Source organism: Tauraco erythrolophus, chromosome 11 (genome assembly GCF_009769465.1).
Source record: "Tauraco erythrolophus isolate bTauEry1 chromosome 11, bTauEry1.pri, whole genome shotgun sequence".
NCBI classification, from domain to species: domain Eukaryota; kingdom Metazoa; phylum Chordata; class Aves; order Musophagiformes; family Musophagidae; genus Tauraco; species Tauraco erythrolophus.
In genome coordinates this window covers 3,531,922-3,548,598 of record NC_141475.1, presented here as the reverse complement: position 1 = coordinate 3,548,598, position 16,677 = coordinate 3,531,922, and the positions used below count along the sequence as shown (strand labels likewise).

Sequence of the window (16,677 nt, the reverse complement as noted above, 5' to 3'; positions counted from 1 at the left end):
TCAAGAATGTATGGACAAAAGCAGATGAAGAGAAACTGGAGGGAAAGAACAAGGCTAAGGGAAAGCAACAAAGTTTTCTCTATCAGAGCCAAGTCCAGCCCAGGCAGTTCTGAAGAAGTGTCTTTTGTAGTAAGGAAATATAGCTCCTCTTTCCTTCCAGCAACAGCAAAATCCAAATCTGCAGAGGAAAGAGGGTTTGGGGTTTGTGTGTGGTTTTTTTTTTTTTTAAATCAAACACACTGTCGCCAAATTCCAAACAAAAAGGGATTTGAAGCATTACCTACAGAAACTGGTTGACTTCAAGCACTCAAAGACAGATGAGAGAGAGAGAGCTTTGCCATATCAGAACTCTGTTCTTTAACAGACTCTAAATAATGGGCTTCATAAGCTTGTCTATATTTTGCCTGAAAAAGTGATGGAAAAGAAAAACAAAATGTGGGGATATATATGTGGAAAGGGCATTAGTTACTGAAAAAAAGACGAAAACAAAAAAAGGAAACTTTTTCTTATATAAGTGCTACTAAAGTAATGATATTCAAGTGAAAAAAAAAAAATCAACGGCCTGAAAGCTAGAAAATGCAAAAAAAAAACCCCAACACACTAAAACTGCTTAAGCAGGTATTACCCAAATCTTTTGGGCATAAGATTACAAATAGTTTTAAAATTCCCTGCAGCCTAAACCTACCAACCAACACTTGGCTCATGTATTTTTACTACATACCATATTAACTTCTTCCCCATACACAATATAATTTATATACAAATCATAATATTTCTATTTTCACAATAACCCTAAATAATGAAATGGGATTATCCCCACTACGTACACCAGAAGCTCATACAAAAATACCCAGCTACTGTCACAGGCCTAGTTTGAGGCAGTTTTGGTCTGATTTGGGTTTCCTTTTTGAAGCAGCCAACAGCTTATTAGAACATTCATGGTATATCCATTCATTGTTCTGCAAATCCAAAGGTACCCGAAGAAGACATACAGCAGCCACATGTGACAACATCGTGGCGCAACTGAAGCAAACCATCATGCACGCTTTGGCAGAGACAAACCTCTAACACAATCCCTAGTAGCCTTAATTGGACGGCTGTCCCTTCACTTCCTGCAATGCCTGTAATCCTTCTGCCGGGGGGGGGGGTGTCGGGGGAAGAGCTTTCAGATCAACTCCTGTGGATCACCAGGGAACCCAGGATCTTTAGCTCTGAACATCAAAAATAGCTTAGTATCAGTAAAACCAAAAAGGCTGGCACTGACTGTTAAACTGCAATGAAAACACAGTTGAAAAGTATCAGATACAAGGATAAAGCACTAAAAACCAGTTAGGATTGAGTGGTTTCCTAGTTTTGGATTCACTTCAGCCTCTGGGTTTCCTTCCCAAAAAGAGAGGATACTGTGTCATCTTTCTCCACTAGACTCCTGAGCACTTCAGTACCTCCAAGCATACTCAAAGCCTGCTGATCCCATCCCATTGAGCCGCAAAATGGCTTTCCTTGTCCCTCGTTCTGGCCACCACACTTTGTTTTTTGAAGTCTTTCCTGGCTTCCTCTGCTGTGCTGCATTCGAGTAAGTTACTTCCTCCCTAGAAGTTCTGACTGTATGAATTTGGAATTGAAAGTGAGACACCTGTAAGCAGGTGAAATTGTAGCTAAACAGGAAAATAACCCAGAAAAAAATGGATCTACAGACGATATGAGTAGGTGTAACAGGTGAATTTAGTCTAATAGGCAACATTGCCTAGAAATAAAACATACATGAAAAAGAAATTACAGGCAAATCAGAAAACCCTTGGAACGCAGGCACTCTGGAAACAGGTAATGGTTTAGGAAAGAGAGAGAGGAACAGGAACTGTGCAAGAGGAATACACTTGGCATGTCAGAGCAGAGAAGACAGGGAAAGCAAAAACCACACGCTGCTTCTGTCGGTTCCCAAAGAGGCGGCCAAAAGGTGAGGGCACGGAGACCAAACGGGAGAGGAACCTCTGACAGGGACCGCGCCACACGCGGTCGGTGCGCGGAGGAGGAGCTGTACTAACCAGAAAGGCAAGTCAGGGTGGACCACACCGCGCTCGCATGGCGAGAGCAAAGAGTTAGGGTGGAGCAAGAAAAAGGGTGAGCAAGAAAAAGGGAATCAATGATCAGGTCATAAATGTTAACTATTTTGGCCAAGAAAAAGGCATGAATTTATCAGATCTTTATTATCCAGATAAGCTTCTTAGGCTCTAAGCTTCAATATTAATAATTAAAGTGTTAATTTTGGTTTTTCTTATCTATGCTGCCTCCTCAGTCATCAAGGATGGTCAATCACAAAAATTATATATACTTAACACATTTCCTCTTTGAATCCCTTTTCAAACTGCTAAAATTTTTTAAATCAAGATTTTCTACAAATTAATGGTTATTTACTGAGGAACCTGCATAGCAACAGATTTTATATGGGCAAAGAGCACACCTGGACAGCCTCAAGTTGAAGCAAGAAACTGAGGCCATATTTTGGTAACAAGCAGTTAGCACCAGTGCTTGGGCAAGAATGCTACCTGAGGACTTCCCACCCCTCCTTCAAAGGGGAACCTTTTCTCCAGGGTTTTCTTCAAATTAGGTCAATCCTTGACCAAGGTGCCAGTGCAACCCTACAAACAGTTGCCACTTTCTCACATATTTGGGGAAAAACGGAACTGCTTCATAAACTGGAACCACATTTTCCTGAGGTGGTATCGCAGCCACCAACCCACTGTCAACACACAGAACTGAAACGAGAAGAAATCATGTCAACCCCACCACCAATTCGTGGACTGGCAAGGGAAAAAACACCCTATTTTGTCAGCTGTTCAGTACTTCGGAAGTGGGGGTCCATCCTCTGAGCAGATACAAAATGTAATCCAATAACATTAAGCCTTTAAGTGGCTTTCACTCACAATTAACAGGTAATATTACAGGTACGGCAGTTGCTATCAGCAGTGCTCAACTCATTTCATCCGGTTGCTTTAGGTACAGTGGTTGTTTTACCAAGCTGGTAAAACACACAAAAAAAAGTGCTTCTTTACATTACTTTTCCAGCTCACTATTTAGTACTTGACAAATCTATTTAAGCCCTCAGAAACATGTGCTTCAGACAAGTCGGAACTTGATTCTGCCAGCCAGATTTGTGTGTTAAAATGTGTAAGAACACATTTCAGTTGGAAAAAAATCATCTAAGGAAGGTCTATAATTATTGTGGCACGTGTTGGCCACAAGCTCTTGTCTTCAAAAACGTATAGCTATCTAATAAACATCTAGGCAAAAAGCTGTTTTTCAGACACACTGAAAGATCTAAACTGCTGTGTTTTCCAGACTTTGATCAACCTCAAGATTTACATGAAATAGCCATTTTAAGGTTTGTCCCTTACTCACAGGCGCTTGAGGTAAGATTCTCAGGCAATGTTAAACTCCTACTTTCCAGTACGGAATTCTGTCAGCTTGTACCACACGGCAATCTGTCTTACCAAGATGTTTTACTGTTTTGGATAGAGATAAACTGATTCTTAGCATCCCAAGTTGAGTCTAGACAATGACTGCATTCAGGTCTGCCCATCTAATCTTTCCTACAGACAAAAAAAATATTAAAGATTTGAACTGTCACTGCAATTTATAGCTTTGGCCTGCTGCTTGCTTAGGTTTTTTATTAACTTTGGAAACCTAAACCTTGGAAAAAAAAGATATACCACTGATCCTTCCTATATACAGCTATTTTATTTTGAAATGGTCTACTGTTTGATCAGAGATGTTTAGCAAGAAAAGTATCCTTTCCTTTCAAGATGGTTCTGTTGCTACTGTAGGTTTGAAACACCCTTTTAAATCTAGAAATTGGCTGAAAATTTTGAGAACCAAAGCACACAACGGAGATCTAACGCAAGCAGATTTAAGTGCAAGGAACCGGGTTCTCCTCAGAAACATTTGGAACAGGAATTTAACAGCAGTGCTCCACCACGCAACAGCAACATTACATCAAGACGATAAAACTTCGCCTTCCACAAGCAAGAAAACATTCCACAGGCAGCTACTAGAGCTAGCTAATTTCAATGCCAGTAGCTGTGTTTTTAAAAAAAATTAACAGGTTGACTAAATAATTAATGCTGATTTTCTCTAATTCTTGAAATATTAAAGAAGACCCTGAACTGTAGGCAAGCTACCTTTTAAGTACAGTGGTAAACAGGATGACTCAGGTGGCTACACTACGAGTCTGTTTGATATTAATCACTGGCTAAAGCAGACAACACTGATTAAAGGACACTGACATAATTAAGGCCAGCCAGCATGGGCTTATGGAAGACATTCAATCAAACTATACTTTTGAGTAGAAATTTCATTGCTCCAGCAAGTAGGTAAAATAAATTTTAACCTCTGCAGGACATTTAAGCAGAATACTAAGAAGGACAAAATCATTCAGAACCACATGAAAAGCCTCAAATCACCTCTATTTTTTTTCTTCTAACCTTTTATTCTAAAGAATCTACAACAACCCATCTCAGAAGGCAAAATACTCTCAGAGTGAAAGGTAAGAAGCTATCCTCTACTTATACAGAATCTGTAACATTGGCCTACATAACTTCTACAACTTGAGGACGACAAATATGGCTATGGTAAATAATGGAAATGACACATCATCAGTAATACCATTATGAATTATTCAATTACTCGGTCCAGTATAGCAGGTTGCATTTAATAAGGCCAAGCATACAATCAAAAGACTCACAAGCAGAAAACATGGGTGATATACAACAAATGCAAGACTACTCCAGAAAAGACACAGTCCTGAAAGCAATGTGAGATTTATGACAATAATCAGCTGAAAAGGAACATACGACACAACACTGACTAAAAGAACTAACAGAAAACACTGAATATAGAAATAAGAAATTTAGAGTATGATATAGAGTGGATTTTATCCCTGCAGAGATAGTGTCCTGTTCTGTTGTCCATAAGGCCAAGAAAGCTGACAAATCAGGTGTTCAAAAATTGATAGAACATGACAGATATGCCTTACAGTGGGAGGAAAAAAACACCACAAAAAAATCCCACCAAAGCTCTATTTATTGAGCTTTGAGAAAAATTTCAGTATCTTGCTCACTCTGTAAATTATTATGCAGCTAAAAAAGGCTGTAGACCCAAGTTTATTCAGTGAAGGGACTAAAGCAAAACATTCAGAGCTAAACAACAGAGTAAGCTGTTTTCAGGTCAACACTAAATGATTTTCTAAATAGTATGTTTTAGTTTAAACAGAAAACTAATCAGAAAAAAAAAAGAAATCCATTACTCACACAAGATGCCAGACAAGTCACAGTAGTCCCTTCTGGTTTACCAAGCCTTTATCCTGATAAAGGCGGTGAATTTTTCAACGCTTATCTACCCACATGCCAAAAGGAAGTTTTTCCTAATGGAACAATGTCTAAAGCATCCACTTCTCCAGAAGCTACGCCCCTGTTACTACAGTTACATTTTTAGATCTCCTAAAGTCTCACAACCTTCCTGTCTCAAATAATTGCAAAAGTGTTTTAATCTCTCAGCAGTTTCTGGTCAAAAATTGTCCATGACAGCCTCAAACGGCAGGACCACACTGACCACCCTCCGCTCACTTCATACAGATCCATCTAAAACTTCACAGAGCACTGCAGCTTGCAACATGTTGCACCGCAGCCAAGAAGGACCAACGCAAGAAGTAGGTGCTGAAGCTCTTCTGGGATAAGATGACAAGAAAGACTAAGGAAACCTACACAGCTAACGAAATCCAAGGAAAATAAAGGAACATTCAATATCACAATTCCAGACATTCTCCTCCTTTCCTACCTACTATTGTGAGCTTGGAGGTTAGAGAACTATCCGCTTCTTACTTCAACTGAACACGAGCAAACGTGAAAGCTTTTCCCAGTTTCTCAGCCAGAAAGCAGAGTGACCTCCACCTTCATTACCAGACTTCCAGCCAAAGGCAGACACCAGCGATTAAGCTCCAAGCAGAGTCAGGGGACCACACCCTTGGCCCTGCCGCTGGCTGGAACACAAGCCACTTCTCCTTCCAAATCCTGTCCCAAAATCCTGCCAGCACTCTTGTTTTCCAGCTGAAAAATCACTTCCCCGTTTGTCTCTACCTTGTATGTGACAAATTTGCTGGTAGGTCAGTATTTGCTCTGTGCCATCCCATAAGATGCTACAGATCAGGATGCTGAGCCTGTCCACCTGCTCCTCAAGGAGGCGGATAGCCAGACGATGGGAACGCAACCCGAGCGACCCTGCAGCACCCCTCTCGCTCGTCACACGCGCTGTACAGCCCGTACGTATATGCAACACGGCAGAACAAAGCTTCAGACTACACCCACTGAATTGACAGATCTGCCTCATTGTGGGGCTTTTTGGCTTTGTTTTCAAATGTCATTTACATAACTATCTTCTTTGGGCTTGGTAGAAATTCCCCCCCACCCTTAATGTTTCCTACTCATGCAGTTCTGAGACATCCTATACTTCAGGAAACAAATATTCAACAGTAACCAAGTATCTAATAAAAAAAAACAAATAGAATTCATTTGTGTATCAGATTGTATATGCTCATCAACACCTAAGTCAGAAGGTAACTTGTTACTACATAGAAATAACATTTTTAACAGGTTATCACTTTTCTTCTCTTTATGTTAATACTGCTGAAGATACTTGTTTTGATCTAAGAACCATATCTTCATAAAGTGACTTGTGATGTTATCTGGATCCTGCCTTCGTACTACTAAAGCCTAGTATAACATAAATAGAGCAAATTACATACACCAATGATTCAGCACTAATGTAAAAGCTTCCACTGGTGTTAATGGTAGTTGAACTGGGCCCCTGATTTATTAAATCAAGTTATTAGATGCTTTTACTTAAAAGCCTTGCCATATGCTATTTCCATGATCGGCTTCACTCACTTTCTACCACACATTATTAAGTCCAATGCTGACGTCAGCCCTGCTTTGAGCAGGGGGCTGGAGAAGACAACCACCCAAGGTTGGTCTCCTCCAACCTAAATCATCCTCCGATTCCACCATATGTGGCTCACATAAGAATCCCTTTATACATCCATCACTTGGCAGTAACCCCAACTCCTTGCCACACAATATCCTGACTCCAAGTCCGAAGTTCCATAAATGCAGCTATCCATTCATCAGCAGCACCATCACCCAATGTAATCTTCGCCATGTATAAAATGCACCTTTTCCTTCTGTTTCTTCCAACTGGAACTGACACATCACTGCACACAAGACCTCAAATCTGTTCCTATCCAATCTGATCTACACGTGGACATCTATAACCTCTGAATCTCCCAGCCACACAAAACAGCATCTTTATCATAAAATCCTATCAACAGAATGCAAAGTAGTTGGATTTGTTGTCAGCGACAGGAGGAAAATGTTATTTCACAGTAACCACAACTTGAAACAAATATTTTTCTACTGCATGAAAAGGACCAAATACCCAGTAACAAAATGTTACTTTCACAAAGCCCAAAGCATCCATCATGCTTACACTGAATACAGTAACAGCTCTTTAACATACACAAATACTTTTCTAACCAGCTCATTTTCCTAACACATTGTATGTAAGCTCGTTTATCTGTTTATAATGACAAATTACAAACACAAGAGCCACTCAAAGGCATTAATTAATCATTCTTATTCGCCAAGATTTTTCAAAACATACGGCCAAAAAAGATAGAAAAATCAAAATGCACAGCTTTAATAACTAGCAGAGGGAATCAAAAAATAATAAGTGATCCAAAAGGTATTGTCAACAAGGCAATATTTTAAGATAAATTTTATAAATGTCCATCAAAATTTCTCATTGACCTGTAGACTCTACTATCTCTAGAGAACTCCTGGTATCCCTTCTGCTTTTCTCCACAATCCTGAGGTCTACATATCCAGTTTCTATATACTGCAAGCTTTAAGGATTACAGTAGATGCTCTCTCCTGAAAATACACACTTTCGTGTGTTTCCCACTTGCCAAAAACCTCAGACACATCAAAACAATTCTGTGTATCCTTTCCATGCAAAAAGAAAAAAAAAAAAGCAAGTGGGACATAAAAAGTTCAATGTCAGCCTAGTTTCCCACACAGACATCAAGCCATCGCTACAGTCTCTATATTCAAGGAGCATTTAACCACCTTTAGAGGGAATGGACTGGCAGCCCACTCTCGGCAAAAAAGAGAAGTGGACACATTTTGTAATCAACACACTGTGGCAATCTCAGCTACTAACACCTCTGTCTTCTACAATCCTTCGCTACCATCTGAGCTAAAGATAAGAAAATAATGGTATTAAACATCACTATGATATACATGACGATATATACATACTACCACCAACCACAAGAGGGCCAATGTTGCACAGACCTGTAATTTAAAGCACTTAATTCTTAGTTCCATCCATAACTTATGTACACCTCGAGCAAACTTACTAACTTTTCTCAGTTCTGACAAGTTTCAAGCCAGACGATTTGCGCAACCAAGAAGTGTTGAGGAATTGACTGCCAGAGAGAAAAGGAGAGGCTAAGCTGGGCTGGTAACTGACTTCGTTCCTGTAAAAGCAAATACCATCCCCCCTGCAGCATTTCACACACCTAGGTTTTCAAATGTCACCCAGTGAATTAAAATAAATTGTTGAGAAAACAACACAAAGAAACAGAGTCCCTTTCAACACAAACGCTCCTTCAGTAACAAAGAGGAGACGGGTTTCTCCTTACAAAAGCATCCAACGGATCAAGCCCGTGCTTTTACGCTTGTGAGCGGAAATTTATTGCTCTGCCTCTTAGCTCCATCTATCTATAATTATGAATTAAATATAGCTTATCTCCACTCATCTTTGAGCAGAAGTACTGAGAGGAAAAAAAAAAAACCACAACCAAACAGAAAAATGCTAGGAAAAGATTATTTTTTCCTGAATCAGACTATGAGAAGATTTAACATCATACCTTAAAAAGCCCTAAGAAAGAATTTTAAAGACCTCAATGAAAGAGTAAGAAACATACATTTGACAGTTACTTGAACTTACAAGATCGAACAAAAGTAGGCAGGATCAAGTTTCATATTCTTGGAATTTCAAACAAAAAAAAATTATCTAAAGAGCTGGAGGCCTGAACTACTTTAAAGGAGGAGGTAGAGGGGAAGGAAAAGACTATAGTCCATGTGCCTAGCTCATCTTCATCAGTTACTGTGAACTAAAGCTGCCCTTGTATATTTAGATCATTAGAATGATCTTTCAGCAGAGGCATGTAGCAGCAAACCACCTCTTCACCAGCCACCTGCCCCAATGAGATGCTCCCTACAACTTTGGCATCTAGTTTGTTTTTAAATTAAGTATCTATAGACCTAAAAAGCTGCCAACATTTTTTCTTACGTTCCAGTATAAGAAATTCCAGTTTATGACAGAACTGCATTTAGACACTGGCCTTAGGAGTCAGCAACCATAGAAGAAATGCAATGGTGCTTAGTCTAAATTCCTTAAAGAAAAACCCAAACCTTTTTTGCACTCCCCTTTTACACACAAAGTCTCTTCCTCAATCAAGAAGTAAAACAGTTGAGAAAATTAAATTGTAAAGCCCTCAACTCTCTATTTACAAGCAACTTTGTTTTCACTTACATAGGCATAAAGATCATATTTCTCATTTACTGTATGTTTTAGGAAGGCAAGAAAAAAAAACACTGAAAGGAGTATCAGAGGATATTTTACAGTCCTCTTAAGACCAACATCTGTAATGTAAAGAGGAACTGCAAGAGTCCACGTTTTTACCATGGTATGAAATTATTTTTGTGAGCACCCTGTGAAATAAACCATTGCTGCAACATGACTACTTTGCATTTTAGTTTTATGCTCTTACTTTAAAGGACAGGCTCGAGAAAACATTTTGAAGAGGTCTTAAAAGAAATACAGTGACCAAGTACCCTCCTGCACTTTCAAGCACCCAGGGACCGCGAGAGCCTGAGCAGCTCTGAAAATCATCACAAAAATCCAGCATTCATATGCAATACTGTCAGCTACTGAAAGAGGCTATCACGGTCTCAACAGAAGCAGCAGGTCTTGGTAGAACTGATAGCTGACATTCAACTTCCATGGATAAACCTCTATCTTCTTTTTAATATAGCTGACTATGAGACAGAATGTCCTTTTTTTTTTTTAAATAGCATATGCGGTGAGGAATTAACACCAACCCACATGACTTGTGACATGAGTTAGCTTGTAGAAGTTATGCCAATATGAGCCTGGAGAGTGGAGGGGGTGCAGAAGGGGCAATGGACACTCCAGCATTTCTGTCAATACCCCCAGGACAGACTAGGGCACACATTTTAACCTCAGAATCAGCTAACTGTTCAAAGGATGCTCATTCAAGTGAACAGCAAGAACACCAATGCCTCACAATACTAAAGCTCTTATTATCTATTAGAGCCAACACCCAGTAACAGCTCAAAAATACCAGAACAAAGCTTTTGTTGGTGACAACTGCAACCCATTTTGTTTACAAAGGTTCCCAATTATCACACTGTGCATCTACCAAATGTTCTATTCACAAAGCAGCAAATTAATTGGTGTTTATTAAAAAGTTTCTTAAGAACAAAATCAACTAGCAGAATGACGGGGAAAGGGGGAAAAAAAAAAAAATCACACATACTTTCCAGGAACTTGCCCAAGTCAGCTCCTGAAGCAAGAAAACAGAATGAGCAGCAAGAAGTTAGACAGAAGAACATAATCAGAATTCAGAAGTTCATTCCCTCCCACCCGAGAAAACAGACACTTAAGAATCACAGTAAGAGGTAAAGCATTACAGCAGCAAACCAAGAACGTTGAGCTGAAAGTTACTGGGGAAAACGCAGGTTTTATTCCGGAAGTACCACTTGGCAACATCTCCTTTTGGCCTACAACTTGTCCCACTTCAACGTGCAATTACACAGAGTTGAAAGAGCGGAGACCGCTTTGTTGACACTGAAACTACTTGTCTTGGATCAATACCAAACGTACACAATCCTGATCGATGTTCTCTTCAGCCTGCCAAGGCCTCTCCAGTCAAACACTGCTGGTCACTGCTGCTCCCAACACCCTGCTGCCTCTGGGGGGAAAGGCTCGAGCGCTCGACGAGCTCCCTCCTTCCGCAGCCCGTGTAACCTGACAGGGCTGGGCGTGCTCGCAGCGAGGCCCACAGAGGCTTCAATGAGGGCGCACCTGCCCGCAGCGCTGCCGGAACACGGGCCCAGTCCCACCGGGCTGGGAGGAGAACGAGCCAGTTCACAAGGGTCAGTGCGAGGGGAGACGGCGCCGGGGACGCAGCTGCCAGCCCCCGAGGCCGTGAGTAGCGCCGGGCGCCCCGTGGTCGCCTGACAGGCACCGTCTCCCCTGCCGGGACCTGCTGCCAAGGAGCCGCATGGAGAGGGCAAGGCCCGCGCCCCGCAGCGGGGCCAGGCCCGACGAGCCCTGTAAAAGCCCAGCGCCAGGAGCGCAGGAGCGGCCCTGCGGGCGCGCCCCTCGTCACTGGGCTGGGGAGGCCTCGCCTCCCGGTAGGCCGCGGGGCGCCTCGGGGCTGCGGCACCCGCGGCGGACAGGAGCCCCCGGCAAGGCCGGTGCTCGGCGCGCGGCCTAGGCCCGCTCCCGCAGGCGGGGAGCGCGGCGGCGGCAGGAGCGCGGCGGCGGGCAGACGGCGGAGGCGGCCGAAGCGGTGGCGGGGGCAGGGAGCCGACGGGACGGCGTTACCTGCGCTCCCGGACGGAGAGTCCCTCACGGCCACAGCGACTCCTCAGCCCCAACAACACAAGATGGCGGTTGCGCCGCCACGCAACGTCACGTGAGCGCAGGCCCCGCCCCCTGCCTCCGCCGCGGGACCCGGATGGGCGACGGCCCTCCCCCCCCTTCCCCCCGCCTCTCCGCACAGGCACCGCCCACGTGACGCCACCGCGCCGCGCGTCACCGGCGGGGGCGGTCCCCTGTTAGCGGCGCGCGCAGGTCCCCCCCACAGCCCCGCCCTGCGGGAGCGCGGGCGCCCCCTGCTGGAGGCACGCGCCCCGCGCACAGCCCTGTGGGAAGGTGGAGGTGCTGGCGCCTCCCGCCCAGACGCCTCTCCCGGAGTAGCGCTCCCCCCTCGCAGTGAAATTAGCACGTCACCTTCCCGCCGCCGTCGCCCGCGGGGCCGGGTTGCGGCCGCGGCCGCTGAGGTGATTTGCTGCCGCGCTCCTGCCTCAGCGCCTCGGGAAGGCGTTGTCGCCCATCGGGCTTCCCCTCGCCTGTGAGGCGACCCCGAGATAATTCAGCTCCATCCGTGGCGCTGAAAGCCCAGAAGACACCGTCTACCTCTGAGGAGCGACCACCTTTTATCCACGAGGGCCGGGCGGGCACCGCGGGGCGCGGACCCGCTCTCCCCGGCTCCCTGGAGGAGCCGTGCGGGACGCAGCCCGGGAGGCGGCGGCGGCTGCTGCCGCTGCTGCTGCTCACGGAGAAAGGGCGTGAAGTGGTTCGTGTTTTGACTCCAGATTTCCTGCTGGAAAAATCAGGAGCTCAAACCAAACTTCTTCAGCTAAAAATACCGTTTTATTTTTGGTTCTAAAACCCGTATTAGTACGTGATGCAGAATAGCCCCGTGTGGTTAATACAGCCTAAAAAACTCTTCTTAGCTGTTATGCACTATTGAAGATACAACTCTTTTCAGCTGAAATAGTTTCACTCCAATCATGATTTCAGCCACAACGCACACAGCTTTCTTCCTCCTCTTCTAGGCGAATAAATCCTAGTCACTGTGCGCTGAACGCCAGCCAAAAATGATGCAATTGTGAACACAAGTGATTCTTCTGAGCTAATGGGTTGAAAGCCTGTAATTCTTAGGACATATTTGTAGCTGAGAGCAACACAGCACTGGGCTACTTCATCTGAAAATCTTAGAATTAAATTTCTCCTTTAGGAGGCTGTAAAACCAAAGCTCTCTAGCAAAGGGCTGGCCTCTGATAACCTACATCTGATCCCCCTGGTTGTGACACAGCTTGAGCCAACACTTCCAACTTCACTGCAGAAGCAGCTGTGCCTTGTTCTACTTACTGAACTCCACTTTGAGCACTCAAAAATAATTTCACGTGCTCTAAGACAAGCTTTGGGAGAAGTTTAGCACTTAGGGAATTTCTTTTCTCCCAGTTAGCACAAACGTTTTATTATCATGACAAAAAATTCAAGAAGAAAGCGTTTGAAACATGCCTCATCTGCAGAACTTGGCATTTTTGTAAAATACCTCAAGGAAACTCAGATGACCTTTTTTTTTTTTTTTGGTAATAGCATCTTAAATCTTCCACAACACTCATTCAAGCAAAACAGGGAGACTGTCATGAAAATTCAAGACTGTACCTGTGTGGATAAACCCCTGCACGGTTCAATTACAGGGCATCGGCGGATGTTGTCTAGGTGTGAAATTACCCCAGTAGCTCAGCTGACATTCAGTAGTGTACCAAGGGCATGAAGTACTTCAGAGCCCCTTAGATTACCATGCAAATCCATCCACACTATTAAAAATCCAAGCACGAGGAAACAGCCTCCCTAACAAACCAAAAATTTTCCTTATTGACCCATTGTTTTCACCCGTCTGAGCTTGGAAGTAGGAGCCTGCCTCCCTCGGTGCAGCAGAGGAGCTACAAATGCAGAGCACAGCTTTGAAACAGTAAATAATGGTCATCAAGCAGTCCAGATGTGGCAGAGTCTGTCACGTCTCCCCTTGCCACCCTCACTTTTTGTCACTTGGAAAAGTGGCTCTCCTGTTTGTCGAAATACCAGGGATTTTGTCTTGAGAAGAGTCAATGGCTTCTCAGCAGCCTCTGTTTTCCACGGGAGCAGAGAACCGTCCTCATTTGTCACATCCCTAAACATACTGATAAAAGAAACAGACGAGGCCAGCAGGCAAACATCCGACTGTAGTTTTTAAAGTCAGTCACTTCAATGGACTTGTCGCCTCAGATGGCTTACGCTGAAAGATGGACCACCACAAATACACGGCTACTTCTGCAACACCCAATTATTTTAGGACATCCTTCCCAGATGTGGCAAGCTGAGTCTGAAAGATGACAACAAAGCACTCGTGTTACTCCAATCCATCTGGCAAGGGATTTATTTCGACACTCCCAAAAGGTTAAAATCTGATTTAGACACCTTAATCCTCACAGCTAAAGCCTGAACCTTAAGCCAGGAAGAACCTGATTGTACTGTTTCCCTTTCTCTCTTGATTGTTTACACTGAGCTTTTTAGGTAAAACTTCCTGCTATCCCACGTTATCCCCTGCAGCCGATAACAATGACTGTGACAGAAGCACTGGTGAGAAACACACTGCAATCCGGGTGCTCAGACAGGCTGAACCCCTCCTTGTCGCTGGCTGAAGTGTTAGTGACTCCTCTACTGTAGGTCTCCTACTCTGGGAAATGTTAAACAAAAACCTTCCAGGGATCGAGGACCACCTGGAGTTCCCGTTCTAGGAGATGTGCGACTTGAAGCAGGTCTTCATCCCGTCTGGGAAAGAGACACAGCCACAACAGGCTTTTCACCAAACTTCTCTGCTTGCCATCGCAAACAGACTTAGAGTCTCTTGGGGCACGTCGGTAGTGCCAGGCCGGTATTGATGTCCCAGCAGGTATCAGTAAAGAGAGCTGGGATTGCCAGAACCTTTAAGAGCCACCTGTTGTGACATCAGGCATAAAAGGAGTGTCAAGGACTGTAATATATTAATTATAAGTAATTAAAATTAAGTAAGTCTTGTCAGCCAGTATCAGATGAGAGATTTAGCTAGACAATTTCTTCTTAGTACTTCTGCATAACCTAATGACGTTATTCAGTCCAGTGGTTGGCAGCAAAACAGAGCAATTTAGAAAGCAGTTCATTTCCCAATGTCAGTTTTTGCAAAGCTAATTTCAAAACTCCCATTGCCACAACTTCAAAATCTGAAAGCACTTACTGTTCACCACGCTGAACGAAGGCCCCGACTAACAGCACCTATTTGAATTGAGCAAAACCACTACAGAGGCACTACTCATTTCCTTACTGAAACTCGTCAGCTGGAGTTGACTCAAATCTATTAAAACAAAACCACTGGCAGCCCTTTTTCCACCCTCTCCTCCTGCTGCCCCAGGCTCCTCACCCAGCTGCACGTGCAGAGCAGCACGAGTCAGCAGTGCTTGCTACACTGTGGAGAAAAAAAGAAAATCAAGAGCTGCAGTGCTGCAATTTTCCTGGGGAAACAGAGACTAAGGAACTTTCACCCTAATTTTACCTGACCTCCATGACCTGAGGGCTCACAGACACACAGTGAATGCATGGACTGCCAACAACACACAGAGCAGAGCTGCACTGGATAAAACGTTTACGTCTTCCATTTCATCACTGGATCGTACCTGAAATGATGCATAGTTAGACCTCCTCCTGGTGCCCCCAACCTAAACTGGCTATGCCAGCAAAGCTTAGCAGATCAGCAACAGCAGAAACAAGATGCTCAGACACATTCTCAGATGTCTAGGTTTTATTTCCCACACCCCCCCCCTCCATTCTATAATAGCAGAAAAAGTAAATACAAAGGGAAATCTAGCTGAAACAACCTGCCTGGCTCCCAGAGGAGCTGGGAGGCAGTGGCTATTTTAAGGTAAGAGAAGGCTGACAGCCTTCAGATGTCAACATTTAGCAGTGGACAGTATTTCAAATATTTGCACAGCCATGTCCCCTCCTGAGGAACTGCAAACATTAAGGCTTTTTACACCAGAACTGCTGCACAGAAGGGGAAAGTGCTATCAAGAAGAGGCTGAACGCTCCCCTCACTCCGCCAAGTCAGGACGCTGAGCTTTGGGGATCACTACTGTAATTTGTGAGCAAAATGGTAAATTCAGGGACCTAAAATAGACCACAGACAAGACCGGAGATAACAATGCTTTATTCGTACATTTCAGCAACAGGAGAAATAATTGAAGATGAAATTATCTGCTTTGTTGTAAAGTATAAAAACATTTAATTATAAATATTTAGCTAAAAAAGCGTGATTTATAAAATATAATCTGTGAAGATATATATACACAGTTTAATTGTTTAGCAATTCTTTCACCTGACATTAAAGAGTAGAGGTTTTTCTATTTATTATTCCACGCTCACAGTTTAGTGCTCACAGTATAAGAAGCAAAACAGACAAGTGAAAAGACCACTGGTGAGTTTTATTCTGGAAAGAAAAAAAAATAAAAATGCACGAACTGGGACAATAGCAGAGGCAGAACTTGAGCGAATCCGTGTTTCCAGAGAGGTCTCTGAGGGAACACAGCTCCATTGCCATGACCTACAGTGTATATATCCCGACAAGCAGTGAGCGTTCTAACATTTGTGGGCAAGTTTCCTGTGTTTGCTAAAGAAAATGGCCAATGATATAGTGCACGCCCTCCGAATTCAGTTCAGCTAAACGTGCTCACCTCACTGCTCCTCCCTTCTTTAGCGGGGATTGCTCAGTATGTTGGGCTGGTGTTACCTGTCATGGCTCTAACGCAATCAAACATCACCTTCATGATCAAGTTTCCAAACAGAAAACCCCAGCATGCCATCCGATTGCATTGTCCAGCTGGAAATATCCCTTAAGAACAGATAGAGCTGCCTAAGGCTGGAAAATACAGTGAAGCCGTACAGTACACTAAA

General features: G+C 43.6%; 1 protein-coding gene across 2 annotated transcripts in view; it reads right to left on the bottom strand.

Moving 5' to 3' along the window:
* The window catches only part of GIGYF2 (GRB10 interacting GYF protein 2), a 76,769-nt gene extending 64,951 nt beyond the window's left edge, over window positions 1–11,818 (bottom strand). For both annotated transcript variants that reach the window (XM_086618472.1, XM_086618473.1), the window contains exon 1: window positions 11,746–11,818. The gene's annotated coding sequence lies outside the window, so the exon portion shown is untranslated. The remainder of the gene's footprint in view (window positions 1–11,745) is intronic.
* Between the last annotated feature and the right edge of the window lie 4,859 nt (window positions 11,819–16,677).